This window comes from Sceloporus undulatus, chromosome 2 (genome assembly GCF_019175285.1).
Source record: "Sceloporus undulatus isolate JIND9_A2432 ecotype Alabama chromosome 2, SceUnd_v1.1, whole genome shotgun sequence".
Classification (NCBI taxonomy): domain Eukaryota; kingdom Metazoa; phylum Chordata; class Lepidosauria; order Squamata; family Phrynosomatidae; genus Sceloporus; species Sceloporus undulatus.
This window is the reverse complement of record NC_056523.1, coordinates 207362128-207375114: the sequence shown is the minus strand read 5'-3', so window position 1 is coordinate 207375114 and position 12987 is coordinate 207362128. Positions and strand designations below refer to the sequence as shown.

Below are 12987 nucleotides of genomic sequence, written 5' to 3'. Positions count from 1 at the left end.
CATAGGCGTTCTTTTGATCCCCCAGAGCAGTGCTTGTCAGGCTATCTGATACAGGGGACTGGCAATTATTATTTTTTCCAGTGTGCCAGCACCATATTTGTCCTCATTGTTTGTTTCTTTGCTCAAAACTCATCAGGAGCGAGTAGCCAGTGGCCTGTGGGCTAACATAGGCTCAGGGACCATGACTTTGGATAGTGCTGCTCTACAGGTTTCCATTCAAGAACACAAACCTCTTCAAGAAGTCAGTGTTTAAGCCAGTGATCATTGCAGCTATACTTTCCAATTGCAGTGGCTGTGATGTTGCTCATTTAATGGTCAAATGATCATCTTTGCTACTGGAGGAAATAAATACAAAGCTCAAAATTGATACTTGCAAAAGGGAAACTGGACATGGAGTGTTAAATAATTAAATAATTAAATTAAATAATATAGTCCCGGCTAGAGTAGACCTATTGACTTAATGGGATTTACCAAATATCCTTTTGTTGTTGTCATTGTGTGCCTTCATGTCATTTCTGACATGGCAGCCCTAAGGCAAGCTTATTGTGAGGTTTTCTTGGCAAGATTTGTTCGGTGAAGGTTTGCTATTCCCCTGAGGCTGAGAGCATGTGACTTGCCCAAGGTCATCCAATAGGTTTTATGGCCTTTTTGTTATTGATTTATCAGGTCTATTTTAGCTGGGATTGTCTATTGGATTTATGTCAGTCTCCTCTAATTATTACAGTGGGGCCTTGATATCTGCTGGGGTTTGATTCCAGGATCCTCTATAAATAGCAAATTACCAAAGCAAGAGGAGCCAGTGACTTCCATATCATGACTAAATTTTCTCTGGGTTTTGGTCCAGATTTTAAAGGAGCTATACAATGTCCTGAAAGTATTCTGGGGATATGGTTCAGAACCTTGGACAACCCAAGATTACCACTCCACTAACATGAAAGTCAAAGCCACTCCTCTATTGAAGAATGCCCAGGGCAGTACCCAGCATATTCTAAGCAGGGAGATTAGCCACAAAACTATCAGAGTGTGGTAGTTCTTGGAGGAATGGCTTTGGTACAAGTGTCTGCTTGGAAATGAGTTGGAAGGAAGCCCTCCTTCCGACCACCATCTTGAGGGGGAGAGAGGACTGTTATGTTTTATTTTGACTTTGTATTGTGCTTCTTGTTGTACACCGCTTTGATCTAATTTGGAAAAGTGGTATATAAATATAAATAAACATTATTATTATTATTATTATTATTATTATTATTATTATTATTATTGGCATCGAGTCAGTGTAGAATGTGTGCATTAAGTGCTGAAGCAGAATTGATTACTTTGAAGGTCCTTTAAGAGCTGGATAATGTGTAAATCATCTGTATGCTTGTGTGCACCTGTATACTTCACATATCACTCTTTAAAATTTTTATTGTTTTATTTTTGGAGAACAGTGATAGTTATGGGGATGTTGTGGGTTTATTGTTTGTTTGGTTTTGCTTAGCTTTTGTCTAAGATAGTTGCTTTGATACAGTGAGCCCTTGGTATCCATTGGGGTTTGATTCAGGACCCCTTGTGGATACCAAAATCTGTGGATGCTCAAGTCCCGTTATATACAGTGGCATAGTAATATGGTGTCCCTTATATAAAATGGCAAAATCAAGGGTTGTTTTTTGGATTTTTAATATATGTTTAAGTCATGGATGGTTGAATCCACAGATGCAGAATCTGTGGATATGGAGACCCAACAGTAAAAATGATGCAGATTTCTTTACTTCCCAATCACTATCTGTTTATATCAGAACTCATGATAAGGGCTAAATAGGCATAGCACAGTGAGGCTCTTTTCAGTGTTAACATTTACACAGCAAAGCAGCCTGTCAAGGATGGAACCTCTTCTTGTCTCTTTGGAGTGTCACTGGAAGGTAACACCCCATCCCTCCCACCTTTAAAAACATTCCCAAATTGATATAGCTAATTGCTTTGTTTTTAAAAATCAGCATGCCTGATTGGAGTATTCTGAGGCTGACCCTGCTTAGCTTCCAAGATCACATGGGATCTGGTGCCTTTAGGGAAGTGATACTTGTTCATGTTATGATAATATATTTCCTATGCATAGCATAAACAGGTAGCTTGGACAATATGAAAACACCTTGGGGTGCATCATGAGAAGATATGACTCACTAAAAAGGGCACTAATGCTTAGTAAGGTAGCAGGCAGTAGGAAACAGACCACATTCCAGATGGAGAGACTCAATCAATGAAGCCATGGCCCTGAATCTGCAAGACCTGTTGATGATAGGGTGACTTGGAGGTCTCTCATTCATAGGGTTGTCATAAATGAAAATCAGCTTGATGGCAGTTAAAAACAAAAAAACAACTTGTTTTCTCTTATAATTAATTATTGCTGTTTTAGTTTTTGTTGTTCTTCTGTGCCATCAAGTCATTTCCAACTTCCAGAACCCTTATCATGAGGTTTTCTTGACAAGATTTTATTCAGATGGTGTTTGTCATTCTCTGAGGCTGAGAGAGTGAGATTTATCCAAGGTATAATTACACAAGGTGTAATTTTGTACAATTAATGACCTTTGACTAACTAATAAAATATGTGATTTGTCCAAGGTCACCTGGTGGCTTGCCATAGCCAAATGGAAACTTAGTCTCCCAGAAACTTAGTCCAATACTCAAACCACTACACCATGCTGGTCTTCTATAATTAATATTTACCATTATTAATTTAATAATTACATTCTACTACTGATTATGGTGGTGGTGATAGCAGAAGTGTTGAAAAAGTTGGATATTTTAAAGAACAGCTTTAATTGGCTTCACAAAAGATGGAGGCAACTTGGATCTCAAGAGGAGCATCTCCTTTTGTCTTGCTAATGAAACTTAAAATTTTATTTCCTGCAGTAGTTACAGGAGGGGACAGCCTGCATGAATGTCCCTCCATATGACCTGAACTGAGAAGAGCAAGAGAGAAAAAAATTATGACAATGTTATGTCACAGGCATACATTTTGCCAGGATCTACATCTTGGCAAAATACATGCCTGTGACTTAACATTGTCATAATTTTTTCTCTCCTATGATTTGCTTGATGAAGAAACATTATTTAACATTTACATGAAACCGCTGGGAGAGATCATCAGGAGACATGGGGTGCGGTGTTATCAGTACGCTGATGACACCCAAATATGTTTCTCTGTGTCTCCGACTGATGCAGTGACCAGGGATGGCATCTCTCCTCTAGATGCCTGTCTGGAGTCAGTAATGGGCTGGATGAGGGAAAACAGACTCAGTTTGAATCCAGAGAAAACGGAAGTACTCGTGATAGGTTCCCCAGGCCCGGGGATGGAAATATGTCCACCTGTCCTGAATGGGGTCACGCTCCCCCTGAAGGACTCTGTTGGCAGCCTGGGGGTGCTCCTGGACTCGTCACTCCACCTTACATCTCAGGTGGATGCGACTGTCAGGAGTACTTGTTATCAGCTTCAGCTGATATGCCAGCTGCAACCCTACCTGGGCTAGGGGGACCTTGAAACGGTGGTACATGCTCTGATAACCTCTCGGTTGGATTTCTGTAATGCGCTCTACATGGGGCAACCCTTGTACCAAACCCGGAAGCTTCAACTGGTGCAGAACATGGCAGCCAGGCTGGTCACTGGATGCCCCAGGACCAGCCATGTAACACCTGTTTTACAAGATCTACATTGGCTGCCTATTCGCTTCCGGGCGCAATACAAGGTGTTGGTTATCACCTATAAAGCCCTAAATGGCTTGGGCCCAGGGTACTTGGAGGACCGCCTCTCCCCATATAATCCGCCCCGCACTCTCAGGTCGGCCGGGAAGCAACTGTTAAGAGTTCCAAATATGAAACATTCTGTGTCTGCACAAAGGGCATTTTCCAGCTCGGCCCTGCAGCTCTGGAACTCTCTTCCCGATGAGCTCCGCTCGGCTTCCTCCCTCGACATATTCAGGAAGAGGTTAAAAACCTTCCTCTTCAAACAGGCTTTCCCTCAGACAATATAACATCCGCTCTCCCCCCGATGTATTGATGCACCTGCACTTTCGCTAGTTATTGTTATGGTTTTAATTTGGTAGTTTTTAGCTGTTTTGATTGTAATCTTTTTAATCTGTTTGATTGTACCGCTCACGTCTTTTACATGTGTATGCTGTCTGGGATGTTTTGTGCACTGCCGTGCTGCTGTAACCTGCTTTGATCTGGAAAGGAAAAGCGAGATACAAATAAACAGTATTATTATTATTATTATTATTATTATTATTATTAAGAAGTCATCAAAGGTTCAAAAGCATGCAACATATAGTTTGTGCATTTTGGTTTGCCCCATAAAAATATCAGTATATTGAGGATTCTGGGTGTTGTACTTTATTACACGGTCAACATGGCTACCAATGGATAAGATTTAATTGGGTTCCAAGCATTTACTCCTGTTACCCATATAACAGAAGTTAAGCTTTCCCAGGGAACCATAAATGCTGAACTCCCTATTCAGCTATAAAGTACAAAGAGGGTTATTCAGAGGCTTAGATATCTGTTTAACATCATTGAAAGAAGAGTCTGAAGATATACAAATGCAATAAATTATTGAACTTTTTAAGGTGGTCATTATGCAAGCATGATGTTTCAAATCCAAACTCTCACATTGCCTATACTTTACAAGGACACGATCCTAGCTGAGATTAGGACTGCTAGTACTGCTCTAGTGATATGAATCAACACAGCTGTCTGCTTTTATGGACTTTTCTTGGAAACACAGATATGGGGATTGTCATAATAGGCACCTGCACTTCCATTTCCCACCACACCACTGACCACAATGACATTTGCTATCACAGTACTGCAAGAACAAAGAGGAGGTTGAATATATGGTATCTCTGTTTGGTGAACTATGGTGCTAAAACCTGACTTGAAATAGCACAGCTTCAGGGCTGGCTCAAAGTACTGGCTAAGGCCTGTTACAGACAGCCAAAATAAAGCTGCTTCGAGTCACAGTGGAGGTATGGTGTTTCAATGATGCATGCATCCTAAGAGTCCAGAAGTCACACCAAAGCCACGCTCTAGCCCTAAGGACTGGAACGTGGCTTTGGTTTGGCTTCTGGACTCTTAGGACACATGCATCATTTAAACACCATACCTCCACTGTGACTCGAAGCAGCTTTATTTTGGCTGTCTGTAACAGGCCTAAGAGTTGTATATTGGTACCAAGATTAGATCTTGTAAACTTTTGAAAGTTTGTAAAGTATTTGTTTGTAAAAAGTATTTTTAACAGTTAATTTGTTGTGCAAGTTGTCGCAAAACCTCTCCCCAAAGTAACAAGTTTGCGTGTGTTGTGTGCCTTCAAGTCATTTCAAATTATGATATCACTAAGGTGAAAGTATCACAGAGTTTTCGTGACATGACTTGTTCAGAGGAGGTTTGCTATTCCTTTCCCCTGAGGCTGAGAGCATGTGACTTAGCTAAGGTCACCCAGTGGGTTTCATGCCAAGCTGGGAATTGCTCTCCAGAATCATAGTTCAACACTCAAACTACTACACCATGCTTTGCAATGCAAAATTTCTAGCAGCACATTGCTTTCTTTATTACTCATTGCTTTTCTGTTGCTCCCCTTTTAAAATCTCTTGAGAAGTTAGAAAATTCTGCTCAAAATGCTCCTACAATGTCTTTAAATGTCCCTTTTAAAAGTATCTAATTAGGGTTATTGTAAAGTCCCTCCACAAAGTAATGTGCTTGCATTATAAAATTGTAATGTAAATGACAGTCATTCCACTTGTTGCTAAATGTGACTTCATTGAGCCTTAGTTCCCTCTCCAAAGTGATTTGTTGCAGCAAATTACATTATTCATAACCCAGAAGTTCCAAGCACTGCCTCAGGCACAATGTAAGGACACATGATGCAATAACCTTTGTTTGCTGAAGTAAAAAAAAGTTTGGATTGGGTCAGTGTTATCTGTGGAGCTCTTTGGACACACAACAAAGGATACATGGAAATATTAAGAATAATGGCAAATCGATCTGCTGGAAGACCACAGGCCCCCTACTACACCTGCAAGAGAAAAAAAGGATTAATTTGAAATGGGAACAATAGGTTTTACTCATAAATAAGCAGTGATGTAATGGAGGCAGGGCTCACAGGGCCAAGGCCCCAGGACTTTTTGATTAGCAGGGACTATATGATTTGAATCTCACTAAATATCCTGAAGGCACCAGATCTCATCTGATCTTGAAAGCTAAGCAGGGGCAACTCTGGTTAAAACTTGTATAGGAAAGCCAAGGGCCAATGAATACCAGTTGCTGTAGACTCTGTTTCAGAGGAAAGAACTGGCAAAACCACCTCTGAGTATTCCTTCCATAGGAAAACCCTAGAAAATTTATGGAGGTTGCTATAAATTTACGAACAATTTGAAGGCACACATGCATCATATTCCACTCTCGCTCCATATTCCATCTGATTTTATCTGCAAGTAGCTGGAGGGGGAATGGGTTTTACCAGCAAAGAGCCATTGTTATGAGGTGTCCCTGTTGTAATCCAAAGAATTTGGAGGGCAGGGTCTTGGTCATAAAGAGCTATGTATTCATTTTAGCTTTGGAATAGACTTTAGAGACCAGGATTCGAATCCTTTCCCAGATATGTAAAATCACTGGGTGATCTTGGCCAAGTCTCACACTCTCAGCCTCAGGGGAAGGCAATGGCAAACTCTCTCTGAACAATCCTTACATTAAAAAAAATCATGATAGGTTTGCCTTAGGATCCCTATCAATCACAAATGTCTCCAGCATTGTAATCCAATGCTCAAACCACTCTGGCTTCTCTTTATGAGGCCAACCAAAAAGACAGGGAATACATCATGCTAGCTTTTGAAGCTTCACTAGCTTCTTCATCAGATGTCATTGAATACCAAAAAGCCCACTGAGATGTGAAGCAGAATGAGGCATTACAATCCAGCCTCTTCAGAAAATGCCCAAATCATCAGGTATAAGATTGCAGCTTAAGACCTCAGTGAGAGGAAGAAGGCAGCCAGTGTGGTGTAGCGGTTTCAGTGTTGGACTATGCCTTTGGAGACCAGGGTTCAAATCCTGACTGAGGGATCAATGGAGATGCATTAAGATATTTCCCTGCAGCTAAAGATGCTGCAACGGGTATTTGCAAGGCCCTCTGGGATTCCTTGGACAGTCCCAGCACATGCTATCCTTGCAGGGCATTCAGCTCCAGGAAATAGATGCTTCTCTGCCAGTCCCCCCTGCAACATGGAGATAAGGTGGGCTTGGGGGTGGATGTTGGTCACTGTGCAGCAAGGAAAGCATGACAGCATTCCAAAAGAGTGGGCTATGAGAGTGTAAGTTGGACTCTGGAGGGCCAGAGGGGTGTAGTGGCTTGCGCACTGGACCAGGAGGAGACCAGGGTTGGAATCATAGAATCATAAAGTTGGAAGAGACCACAAGGGCCATCTTCAAAGGGATGTCATATTGAGGAGGGAGCAAGCTTGTTTTCTGCTGCTCCAGAGAACAGGACCGGGAACAATGGATGCAAGCTGCAGGAAAAGGGATTCCACCTCAACATTAGGAAGAACTTCCTGACAGTAAGGGCTGTTCAGCAGTGGAACAAACTCCCTCGGAGTGTAGTGGAGGTCTTTAAGCAGAGGCTGGAGGGCCATCTGTCAATGGGGATGCTTTGATTGAGAGTTCCTGCATGGCAGAATGGGGTTGGACTGGATGGCCTTTGTGCTCTCTTCCAATGTCTCTAACCCCCTGCCATGAATCCTGGCTCCCCCATGTGAGGCCACTTGGGTGACTTTGAGAGGCAGTCACACTCTCTCAGCCTCAGAGGCTGGCCATGGCGAACCCTCTCTGCAGAAACCCCGATAGGTCAGAAACAACATGAAGCAGCAGCAGCAGCAGCCACCAGCCCCACCACCAGAAGCAGAGAGCCGCCTCTTTTTGGCGGCTGGCATGGATGCTGCTGCTGAGGTAACCTGAGGAGGAGGCAGCCTCCCTGCCTCCCCTCCCCCTTTTCCCTCTCGTGGCCTCGCTCTCTCTCTCTCTCTCTTTCCCTTCCTCTCTCTCCTTTCCCCAGACACTGGAGAGGCACAACCCTGGGCTTGGGTCTTTAGTTCCCCTTCGGAGCTTGGGAGGAGAAGGAGAGAGGAGAGGGGGCCTCCCTGTTGCCCCTGGCGCGCCTTTACGCCCCGAAGAGGAGAGACAGGGCTGCTGCTGCTGCTGCTGCTGCTGGAGAAGGTAACCCAGGCTCCCCTCCTTTGCCTCCTCCTCAGGAGGACTTCCCGCCAGGAAGGGCGCCTGCCTCAGGGGCTTCTGGGGGCTTTCCATCCATCCCAAGGTTAACTCAATGGGGAGGCAAGCAAGCAGAGCACATGCCTCCATCTTTCCTCTTGGAAAATGCCAGAGGATGGAGGAGGGATGGGTTTTTGGGGGAGGGTTGTAGGTTGGGTGTGTGTGTGGGGTGGGGAGGGGGGTTGTGGGTCTGAGTGTGTGTGTGTGTGTTCCAGAAAAAAAAGGGGTCCTCCATTTCAGCCTCTTGTCCAGGAGGAAGCCCAAAATGTCCTCCTTTTGGAGCAGGGTGGACTAAGCAGCATGAAACTGACATTCCTAGCTTCCTCTCAGCACTCTCTTAGCAATTTGCATTTTCTCCTGAGCTTGATCTCAGCAAACTCCTAGCCATGTCCATTTCATGCTTCCGAGTCCTGCTCTGCATGGAGGACATTTTGGAACCCCTCCTGGACAAGAGGCTGAAATGGAGGACCTCTGGCCCCCCTGTAGCCCCTCAGTGGACTGAGGAGAGGAGGAGGCTAGCTAGGTGGAATGGACAGACTTCTGGGGGGAGACACATCATGTGTGAGTGGGAGACTTGTGCCCTAACTGCCAAGGAGGGCTAGGCAGCATGGAATGGAGGACAATCAAGAAAAATGGAGGACATGACCAAATAAAGACATTACTAACATTCATGCTTCTCAGCCATGCTCTAAATGTAGGACATTTTGGAATTCCTCCTGGATGGAAGAATGAAATGGAGGACATGTCCTCTTAAAGGAGGGTATGCCCTGTTAAAGGAGGACCTGTAGTCATCCTGATTGTGGGATTGTGTCTAGAGGTGTGTGCGCATTCAGCTCCTCCATCTCCAAATGTACAGTAATGTTCTTCTCTCTTATCTTTTCTTGGGGTCCCTTTCTTCCTCTGCCCCTCCTCACTCTGTGCCTCCATCACTTGACCCTCGCTCCTGCATTGGTGTGTAGGCTGAAGTCCTCTACCTGGTGACTCAGAGGCTGCACCTGCACTGCAGAAATAACCCAGTTTGACACCACTTTAAATGCCCTGGCTCAACGCAATAGGATTCTGGGATCTGTAGTTTTGTGAGTGATTCAGCCTTCTCTGTCTGGGGGGGCACAACAGACTATAAATCCCAGCGCTCCATAGCCTGGATCCCTGGCAGTGAAAATGGTGTCAAACTGGGTTATTTCTGCAGTGCTTCAGAAACCAGGTTGGTAGAGTTCTATGGCACTGACTCCCTCCAGGAACGTGTGTGTGTGTCTAGGATTGCAGTCGGAATAGGAGACCCATGGTATGAATGCCAAAAGCCCTTGCCTTTACCAATGAGTGTGTGACCGCATGTGTCTTTGATGTGTGGATGACCTTGGTATAGTTATTGTGAGCCTTTAAATAAACCATCGGAAATGCACTGGGTGGAGACCCCCCCACACACACACACTACAATCTCATTTCTTTTTACCTTAAATGTGGCACTTTTGAACATTACTGTACATCTCTCTCTTTTCTCCTCCGCAATTGCTAGCTGTGTTCCTGCAGCATTTGATGGAGTAAGAAAAGAGGACATGGGGGGTTCAGGTGCAATGGTTGGATTGTGCTGAATACTCAGGGTTCTGGGGGATTTCAACCACCTTCGGCAGACCTTAAGTGGGGTGGGGATAAACCAAACAGAACCATACCCCATAAATGTATTTCATCTAATGAATGTTCCTATGGATTTTTTGGACTTTTCAACTGCACTGACGTATCTCTCGTCAAATATATGGCGAATGTTGGGAAAGCCAAATACCCTCTGTATTGTGGGGAAAGCAGGGCAGGTGGGATGTGGTTGAAAATGGAAACTGGGTAAGTGGTGTGTGTGAAAGATGCCTTTTCCTCACCCAGATTTGCCACACTTGATATTCCCCCAGCATCTGCAGTCATTTGAAGTCTTTGGAACAGAACCGCTTGGGGATGGGGGAGAGAATTTGGGAGAGAGAAATGGGAAGGATTACGTAGTTCCCTCTCCAGTAACAGTCTCCAACCAAGCTAAAGGGAGAACTCTGAGATGCTTGGATATATAGCGGGATTTAAATGTTTAAATAAATATTTAAACCACATTGATAGCACAATTTCTGCACAACACTAAGGGCCATTGTTGCAGAAAAGTGCTTTGCAGGTGTAGGGAGAGGTGAGAAATAGCATGGTATATAGATTTGAGCGTGGCAACGTGACTCTGGAGATCAGGGTTTGAGTCCTTGCTGGGCCATGGAAACCCACTGGGTCACCTTGGGCAAATCACACAGTTTCAGCCCCAGAAAACCTCATGGTAGGTTTACTTTAGGGTTACCGTAAGTCAGAAATGACTTGAAGGCAAACAGTGACAACAGCAGTAACAAGGTTTCCATTTTATCTACCAAATAGCAAGTCTGGTTTGCCTTGTTAATCATGGTGTTATCGTTACATGCTATAAGTTCGAAGTGACTTGAAAGCACATAACAACACCAAGCTGTAGAGAGGTCAGAGAATGGACTTTTTAAGTGGGGTTCTGGGATCACTGAAGGTTGGCATGGTGGTCATTGGCAGACTTTGGGGGGGGGGGCAGAGCACAAATGCAAGGGGCACTAGAGTTCATGGTACAAAGGAGCAAGACACTGACTCATCCCTACGCGTGAATGAAAATAGAAACGAAGGACATAGATGTAAGGAAGGAACCACGTTCTCCCTATAAGAAATACCATAGCTGCAGGAACAAGCCTCTTTTTTTTTTGGCGGGAGGGGGGGTGTCAAACTCTTAATAACAATCTTTTAAAAGTTAGCCTCAACAGGGGAAGATTTTGGCAGAACATTTCCCCTTTAGGAAGTGCAGATCCTTTAGACTGAATGTATGCTGCAGTTTTATGGCTTGTCTCTGCTGAGTGCCACCACTAGTCCATTCATGCTTCCTCTGCTTCCGAAATGAAGTAACACTGAAAATGCCAGCCATAGATGCAGCCGAAACGTCAAGAATAAACTCTTCTAGAACATGGCCACATAGCCTGAAAAACCCACAAAAAACTACTGTATTATCTGTTTGCATTTTACATTGTGAGGAAGCCCCTTCTTTCATATATGGTGAGTCTTTAGACTGTGTGCCAAACAACATGTTATATACATATGCATGACACTATAGCCTGGTGCTGCTTTTTAAAGAGGCAGTTCTGAGTGTTAGCAGTCTTTTCTTCTCCTGCCTTTTCCGACTCAGATTGCCACACTAACTGTTTTTCTTCCATGAGGTCTGCAGTCATTTGAAATCTTTAGAACGGAGCCGGTTAGGGAAGGACAATTTGGAGGAGAGAAATAGTGGGTGGGAAAAGGTTTGTTTGCTTCCATTACCATGTACCCTTCTCAAAGCAACTAAAGGGGGCTATCAGCCTACATTACCCCCCCCAATGTTTTTGCACATTCATCTTCAAACCTTGCTTCAAAAAGCCTTAAATAAAACACAGTTTAATTAGCAAGTAGGCAGGAAACCTTAGCAGGGTAATTGGAATCTCTGAACAAGCTTATTTCTAATTTCTATGGGCTTCTGTTTTGTGATTTTATTTACATGTATTTCAGCTTCATTTCATTGCCTGTTTGGCATTTCTGTATAACAGACTACAACCTGACAAATTGATCTTGATATACATTTTTTTCTTCTTGACAGATTAGAATTGGAAAACTGTAAATCTGTTATGACGTCTTTCCCAGAAGTGGTGCCCTCTACCAATTAGAATACAGCTCCCATCAATCCCACCCAGCATAGTCAGGGGTTATAGGATTTTTAGTCCAAGCCATCTAAGGGTACCAGGTTTAGGAACGCTGTTCTAGAGTTTTCACTTTCAGTTTGTTGTGAATGTAATTTAGAGTAGAGGTGTATTGATAGCAAGCTGAGTTCAGTGAGACTTTCCCTTAGGACATTTTCATACAGACAAATGAGACGGGAGCATAGTGTGATGCTCCCATCAGTGTTGCATGATTTGGTGAAGATTTTCAGATGATATTGCAGGACGTTGCAATAATCCCACCATTATTCCATGAACAAAGAGGAGTTTTACAGCTGCTTTTCATTGATGGGACTTTTTAGATCAGAAGTAAGCATCATGTAAGCTTGCCAATGATGTTGGGCTGCAACTTTCAGTAGTCCTAACCAGCATAGAATGTTATGGGGGATACAGGGAGTTGTATTTTAACAGCATCTTGTGGGTCACAAGATTCCCACCCCTCTCTTAGGAAAATCTGGTATAGGATTGCAGTTGTAGAAATTTTGTTTAATTATTTAAAGTTATTGAAACCATGCCAGTATCTTTAGAGAGGCTTTGACTCTGTCCAAAATGATCAGTGTATTAGTTCCACTGATCTCATTTTTAAGATTTTAAGCTTAATGCAGGGGGGAGGGGTTTCACCCTGAAATTCTAATAATCTATGTTGCTTCAATGATAGTTTGCTTTCAGTGGGGTTACTTAAGAGAGCAAGTGTGGTGTAGTAGTTTGAGTATTAGACTACAGCTCTGGAGACCAGGGTTCAATTCCCAGCTTGGCCATGAAACCCACTGGGTGACCTTTGGCAAGTCTCATGCTCTCAGCCTCAGATGATGGCAATGGCAAACCCCTGAACAAATCTTGTCAAGAAAACCCTGTGATAGGGTCGCCATAAGTTTGAAATGATAGAAGGCACACAGCGAAAACAACTTTAGGGTTTGTAATTTAAAGA

At 43.6% G+C, this 12987-nt stretch overlaps 1 protein-coding gene across 4 annotated transcripts in view; it reads left to right on the top strand.

Annotated features, from left to right (window-relative positions):
* The window catches only part of PALM2AKAP2 (PALM2 and AKAP2 fusion), a 325590-nt gene that overhangs the window by 201789 nt on the left and 110814 nt on the right, over nucleotides 1-12987 (top strand). The gene's annotated exons all lie outside the window — the stretch shown is intronic.